The sequence below is a fragment of the Grammomys surdaster genome, unplaced genomic scaffold, assembly GCF_004785775.1.
Source record: "Grammomys surdaster isolate TR1022 unplaced genomic scaffold, NIH_TR_1.0 126636, whole genome shotgun sequence".
Lineage (NCBI taxonomy): Eukaryota > Metazoa > Chordata > Mammalia > Rodentia > Muridae > Grammomys > Grammomys surdaster.
In genome coordinates, this window is record NW_021621425.1 from 10,387 (window position 1) to 17,714 (window position 7,328).

The following is a 7,328-nucleotide window of genomic DNA, read 5'->3' on the forward strand; positions in this document are numbered from 1 at the left end:
GTGAGGGACCACAAGGCTAGTATCCCATGGATGTGGAGTGTGCTGTCCCAGCACTGAGGATAGGCCTGGCCACAGTTAGTGAACTTGAAAAGGGAATAGGCCTCTTGCTTGCTTTTCCAATGACTAATTAAAAAACAAACATTAAAAAAAAAAAGTCTAACCACCTCTAGTATTCAACACTTGCAGTTTGAAAAGATCAACTCAGACTAAACGCTAGCACAGTCATGCAGGTCCACAGCCTCTGCACCCGAAGGTCGGGGCACCAGGAATCGTGGGCAGCGGCTTTTTCTGTCTAGGGGAAGTAGAGGCCACATCAGATGGCAGCTCCAGGGCCCTCGGTTTTGCTCTCTTCTACCTGGGTTCCTCCTGAATTGCCTTTCCGTGTCTCCTCCCTCAAATAATTGTACAGCACCCCATTGGGGCCAGGGCCACACACACACACACACACACACACACACACATATATATATATATGTACAGGGTCCATTAAAAATGTACTGTTGCTCCTTAAGGGCAGAGGTGGACACAACTGACCTCTGGTCCCTTGGGTCACTGTCCATGGCCAGCAGGGTGGCAGAAATGCCCCCCACACTCCCAGGGCAGAATACCACAGGATTTCTTGTTCCTTTAAAAGCAGTACCCAGATGTCCCACTGTAGAGGGGCCAGGACACTGTTGAGATGCCAGACTGGAAGCCACCGGGAGCGTCGAGGCGGGGAGGATAGAGGATGGTGGGATGGTGGTCTGTTATCCTCCAGAGCTCTGTGGTGGGCCGCGACAGGAGCAGGAGGCAGGGAATAAATAATGGGAACATGCACTCTGACTGGAGCCCCAGGACCAAGGGCTCCCAGAGGCACAGCCCTGAGGACAGAGAAGGGTTTACCTAGCTATCGTCCGCATGTCACTTGGAAGTGGGATCTGCAGGCCCTCCATAGGAGGGGAGTGGGGCCTCTCCCCAGCAGAAGGATGTGGCATTCCAGCCTTGGCCGTGCAGAGCACGCGGTGAATCTGAGGGTGGTGGCAAGCACGGGGTGCTAGAGTAGAGGCTGGTGGGACAGCCCCAGGCTGTGACTTATGTGGCCTAGCCTTGGGTATCTCACCTCTCCCTCAGACTCTGCCTGCTGGTAGCAGCTGGAGAAGCCAAGAACTGTGAACTGGTCCAGCCTCTGGTCCTGCTGCCCTCCCTCTGGAGAGCCTGGCCTTCTATCTCGGCCCCTCAGAGGCCACCTCTCTCCCAGGAAAGCCACCAGCAGCTCTTGCCAAGCAGCAAATATCCCTGGGCAGGACCAGCCACACTGCAATTTTTGCCCCAAGGCAGCAAGCCCTAGGCACAGAGGTGGCTTAGCAGGAACCCTTACATCCACAGCGATAAAAATTGGCCCTGCATGGCAGGGAGAGGAAGGCGAGGGCCAGGTCCCAACTGCAACCCCCACACCTGGCACTCAGTACAGGTGGGCCAAGGGCCGTCTCCTGGGTCCTCTGGTGACCTCCTGCTCTGCCTCCTGCTGGGTGGGCACTTCCAGGGCTCAGCTGCTCAGGGCCATCGTGTCCACCACCTGCTCCAGTTTGCTCCGAAGCTGCTGCCTTCGTGCCTGCTCATCTTTTTCCAGAGCCACCAGAATCTGCAGGGGTGGGGTGAAGGGTGGGACAGGGTCAAAGTCAGGACTAGCTACCCACAGACATGGGCTGGAAGCTCTAAGGAAAGCTGCTGGGCCACCACATATGACATTGGTGTGCCTTGGGGATTTTGGGAGCAGTCAGGCAAGACCTGACTCTACCAGTCCTAGCTGTGAAAACAGTTCTGAACCAGGGTACTACAGTACTCTAAGGTGAGCCCCCAAGGTCATTACCTCCACCCATATCTCCTTCATCAATAGACTTTGGCTCCTGGCTATGGCCTCTCCCACTCACCCTTCTCAGGCTTCTATGAATATTCTATGGCATTGCTCCCCTGCCTTTTGATGGTCAATGTTCTCTATTGTTGCTGGGATTCTTATGCTCTTAGGTTATCTTGAGTATCACACCTCTACCTCCAGTCTATGTGGGAGCCCAGGACCCGTGTCCCATCCTATGTCCTTAATCACTACAACCTGTGAACCCTTCTGTGGCTGGTTTGATCCCAGAGCCCTTCCGAGCCCATAGCTCCAAGGTCTTGGCCCTGTCTCTGTGGCTTCCCACCTCCAGACAGGCTGCCTGGCTATCTCCTTCACTGGCACAGCACAGCCAGTAGACCATGGTCTCCCTGCCTCTAGACCTATAATAATAATAATAATATTAATAATCCATCTGGCTCAGGGACACAGCCAAGCTCAAAGCCTCCACACCTAGGTCACCCTGGCCTGTTTATCTTCTGCCTGTTCCCAGGTGGGCCCTAGCTCAGCCATGTAGACTCCTTGGCCCACCAGGTCCACTCAGTGCTTTGACACTGCCCACACACATCCAGTCCTTGGTTATTTGTACCCATAAGTTCTAGTGCAAAGTCAGAGTCAAGTCATCCCAGAGGGAAGACTCAGGAAAGCTGCTCCTTGGCAAACGACAAGGAACAACTTTTGCCTAGCCCTAGAGATAGATACCATCCAGCCCAATAAACTCTATAACAGGACCACAGCTATCCACCCCAGAAAAACAGTTACCCTGTCTCCTCGCCTGCACTGGAGACCCTTGTGTGTGTGTGCCCAGAATCTCTAATTTCCTTACTACCCCAGGAACAGCTGGGCTGTCAAGTACAGGAGCAACGCAAGTACTGGGTGAGCTCTGAGATGCAGGTAGGGCTGGGAGAGAGGCACACCTCATCCTTGTACTTGGCGATGTAGGAGTAGATCTCGTGCAGGGCACTCATGCTGTTGAACTGGCTGAGATGCAGCCGGGACTGCTCTGCCAGGTAGGCGCTCATGTCTTGGACACTGATGGCGGGCATCTTGGCAATGTCAGCATAGTACCTGACAGTAGTGGCAGGGTCAGCATGGGTGGGGTCACAGGGCCTACCCTCCCACCAGCCTGTGGCCCTGGTCTGCAGGACCCCTGCTGGCCACCCACCTCTCAACCCAGCTCTTGTAGTTGGGTATGTCCTTGGCATAGAGCAACTTGTTGGAGGGCGAGTCTTTGCCCAGCTTGTGCTCTGATGTAGAGCAGGAGTCCACGAAGGTCTGTGCTACCACCAAGAGGCAGGCATCTGTTATGCTGTTCTTGTGGATGTCGAACACAAACTGAGGGTTCTTAATCACATTCACCCAGAAGCGCAAAGGCAGGCTGTGGACAAGCAGGCCCAAGAGTGCTCAGGATGGCTGTTCTGCATCCCATCCCCTTCTGGACAGCAGCCAGAGTGGCCAACCATCCCACAGGCCTGACTCTGTCCCCCAGAGAGTGAGTGGATGTTCACATGCTCAACTGGGACAGACCCCTCACCCTACTGGCCAGACAGAACATGCTGCCAACAAGCTGGTGCCTCTCGGGTCATCATTCCTCACGTTCAGCTTGTGTCCACGGCCATCGAGGCTGGCACTGGCTTACATCCTGCTCCTGTACTCAGCTCCAGCCCAAGGACATATGCCTTCCCACCCACCCTCTATGCCCCACAAGGCCTCAGACAGCCTGGGCCAAGCACCCAATTATAACACATGCTTTTCAAACATTAACTAGCAAAAACTGGAGACTGAGGCTATTGGTGACCACAGGCATGTGCCAAAAGCCTGGTAACTCCACATGGCTGAGGCAGCTGCTCTAGAGTCAATCAAGAAGATTCTGTAGCGCAGTCCTACTCCTAGCCAGTGCTGTCCCACAGCAGTCCCTCCCTTGCTGGGACCCTGACAGGCAGCCCAGATAGACCTGGGACTTAGGCTCCTACAGCCCTGGAAGGAGACAACAGGTAAAAACTAAGAAGAATCTTGAGAAGGTGAGGGGAAGGGTACAGGGCTCTGGGTTGAGGCCAGGCTCATCCAGCACACTAGGCCAAGGGTCATGAGATTAGGAAAGCTAATGGTCAACTCGACTTGGAGGTTAAAACACAACTTCAGGGTGAAAGGAGCTAACGGGGTGTGTGGACATGAAAGGTATGCCCTGATGGGAATGTAGAGCGGGGTCTGGGGCAACCTTGCAGGAGAGGACGGTCAACTGTCCAGTCTTCAGTCCAAGTGGCCCTCCTTTAAAGTTGTGGGCCATGGGGTGGGAAAACCACACACAGGGGTAGAGCCTGGGTCAGGGTTATACACAGCAGAAGCCCACAACTGTGCATGCCAGCCAAAGTTAGAGAATGCTGAGCAGCCCCGATCAGGAGCAAGGGGCCGTGGGGCCCAGGGCTAGGTTACAGGCACCTAGGGCTGGTCCACAAGAACAGGTGGTCTATTCTGGGAGAAGGCAGGTCAGGGCTGGGCACACAGGAGTAACAGGAAGCACTGGAGTGAGCCCACTGGGGTCTGGGTGGCCTGAATTCTCACTCGCAATACACAGCTCCACATTTACTACCATGTGACCTCAGAGAGAGACCTTTTAGAGCCATCTCTATCCCCAGGTGCTAGCATTTCATAGCACTGAGCACAGGTTTGTGCTATGGATATCACTTCCTCTATGCTATCAATTGGCTCTGGCCCACCAAACTCTGTTTCTTACATGGCAGCCCCTCACCCAGGGAATTCCTATAGGCTAGAGTAGTGGGGTTGTGGCAGGATCCAGGGCTGAAAACTGGGAATGTCCAGGGTGATCCTGGCACTGTAAGGCCCGGCCCCTGGCAGTCCCACCCCTATGCTAGTCACACCAATTGCTCTTCCAGGTACGGCGCACATCTGAGTCATGGATCTGGTGCTTGTCGGCCTGCTCATCTAAGAAGTCAAACATGTACTTGATGGCCAGAGGCAGGGCTGAGCCATGGTGCGCTGTGCTGAAGATGGTCTCAAACAGGTCATCCACGAACTTTTGTAGTGTTCCCTGCAGGGCAAGTAGTGAGCTTGAGGGCTGCCCAAGGCGTCAACCTCCTGGACAGGTCTGTAGGAACTCTGGATTTGGCCATGCATTCTGGGCATCTTCCCATACACCTACCTTGGTAGCCAGCAGCCTTGTCAGGTAGATCTCAGAGACCATCTTGCTGCCACGGTCGCCTTCACGTTGGTCCAGGTGGTCGTGGTTCTTCACCAGGTGCCACAGTTTTGTTCCACTTTCCAGGTCTGGTGTGATCATGGGTGTTCGTGAGCGTAGGCTGTCGGGGCTACTGGCTGTACGCAGCATGCTCTCTGCAGGAATAGCCTGTTAGCTGGCAGGGCTGTGTCCTTCACCCACGGCCAGACCCTGCCCTACCCCAGCCAGTTTTCCTTCAGAGGGCACCAAGGCTCCTGCTAGGTATGTTGGGGATGGCCACTGTGGTCACATGAGCAGCATGAGGTCCCTTGCTTATCGGCTATGGGGACAGGCATTGCTTCAGAACCAAAGGGAAGGCCAAGAGCCACATGTCCCCCTTAGTCTTGGCATCCAACACACTGGCAGAGCAGTAGGAATGGCATCCCATCCAGGTCCACTGCCCACCCACCACCTGCTGGCAACCCTGCAGGTCCCTCACCGTATCTGCTGAGGGACTTAGTGAAGGTGGAGGAGTTGGAGATGTTGTAGGCAGACGTCTGCTTGGGTACTAGTGCCACCGATGACCCATCCGTCACCTGTGGGCAGATATTAAGGATACAAGTCCCAGGATGCCACTAAGATGTCCTGCCCAATCTGGGGGAGGGGGGTGGATCTAAAGACCTCCTGGAGGCAAGTCATGCCACCACTCTGAATCTCCACTGGAATGGTTCCAGGGCAGATAATCACTTGGGTAGGGCACAATCCACACCTGACTAGGCATGTTCTAGTTTAAGGGAAAAAAAGCCCACGCAGAGGTCCCTGGATGGTAGGGTCACCTAATAGTGAGCCAGTGTGTTCAGCCTCTTCCAGTCGTTGTCAATTTTGGTGGTGACATCCTCATCCTGAAGGATGATGCGTGCCATGCGGCCCTGGCGCCACTCTACAGGAAGTAGGGTATTAGAGGTGGGACCCCCCCTTCCTCCGTCCTTTTCTCCCTCCCTCCCTTCTATCCAAGCTCCTCATTCTACTGGCACATAGAACAAGGGAGTGGGGGAAGACAGGAAGGGAGGGAGGGGCTTGCTCTGCATTTGAGGAAGAACCTGGGATACAGCCAGAAGCTGAGGCTCCTCCACTGAATAGCTACATTCTCAGGCTCAGAGGTGGCCTCTCATCTGGTGCCTTGATGCACCCAAGAGGTAGGCCCTGCTCTACCCAGTCTCAGCTATTCCAGCCAAATCTCCTGCAGGATCCCAGAACTGTGTCCCATATCTTTTGACTTTGCCCAGTGCAAAGTTCTGTTCCTTCAGCCCTGACATCCCTGGCTTCCCAGAGACTATCAAACCCACACCCTGCCTCTTCTCCATAGGTCTCCTCCATCACTCTACTCTGGCCTATAGACCCTAGCTTACCCTGTCACCTCCCCTGAAGTCTTTGTTGAATACCTTCCTACCATCAGAACAAGGGGTCTGACCTCTGACCAGCACCACAGGGACACTTGCCCACCACTCACCCAAGTCCATGTCCCCAGCCTTAGGCCGCTGTTAGTAAGGCACACCCTTGTACACAGCATCCAGTAGCTTCTCCTTGACCTGGGTCACGGTGTCACAGTTCAGTCCTTTCACAGGAACCTCGGGCGCATTCTCATGTTCAGGGTTCACACAGTTCAGGGTCTGTGTGTGAGGAGAGTGGTATGGTAGCATCAGTCACAACCCTCACTTCCACAAGTCCTGCTCACTCAGTTCAGTTCACTGGAAGGGGAGGACCCGGGACTGGGAGCTCACCAGGGTCTTGTAGTCAATCGGCTGCCGGATGAGCTTGTCCTCGCTCAGAGAGTAGCGGGCCTCCCCTGTGATGGCGTCAATAGGGCCCTTCTCCATCTGCTGCTTGATGGCACAGTACAGCATGAAGAGCGGCTCCCCAGCACACTCCTGTGGGGGTGGGCAGGGTATGAGGCTGCGCTAGGACCTGGTCAGCCCTTTACGGGCTAGCTAGCTGTTTCCAGCAGCTCCAGCTCCTCTTGAAGGCAAGCCTGTCTCTGGAGCCAGCACAGGGCAAGGAACTGTAGTGAGTGACACCTGCAGTGTCCTTACTGCTGTAGACACAGAAATCCTAGAAATCCTGCCCTCACTGCACACCAGGTGTGATCATGAGCTGCTGGATGTCTAGAGACACACCTGGCCAGAAGTCTAGCATCACTATGAGCACACTTTCACCATGATCACCAGCACAAACACACTGACTCCTGACATTCCTCATCACCAAGGGACAAAGGAACCCACAGAC

At 54.7% G+C, this 7,328-nt stretch overlaps 1 long non-coding RNA gene across 1 annotated transcript; it reads right to left on the reverse strand.

Moving 5' to 3' along the window:
• Positions 1 to 1,581: 1,581 nt before the first annotated feature.
• LOC114615325 lies at positions 1,582 to 3,138 on the reverse strand. The gene is made up of 3 exons (XR_003710458.1): positions 3,036 to 3,138; positions 2,788 to 2,938; positions 1,582 to 1,621 (listed from the first exon to the last, which is right to left on the reverse strand). It is a non-coding gene; the product is annotated as an uncharacterized LOC114615325 (long non-coding RNA).
• Positions 3,139 to 7,328: the final 4,190 nt, after the last annotated feature.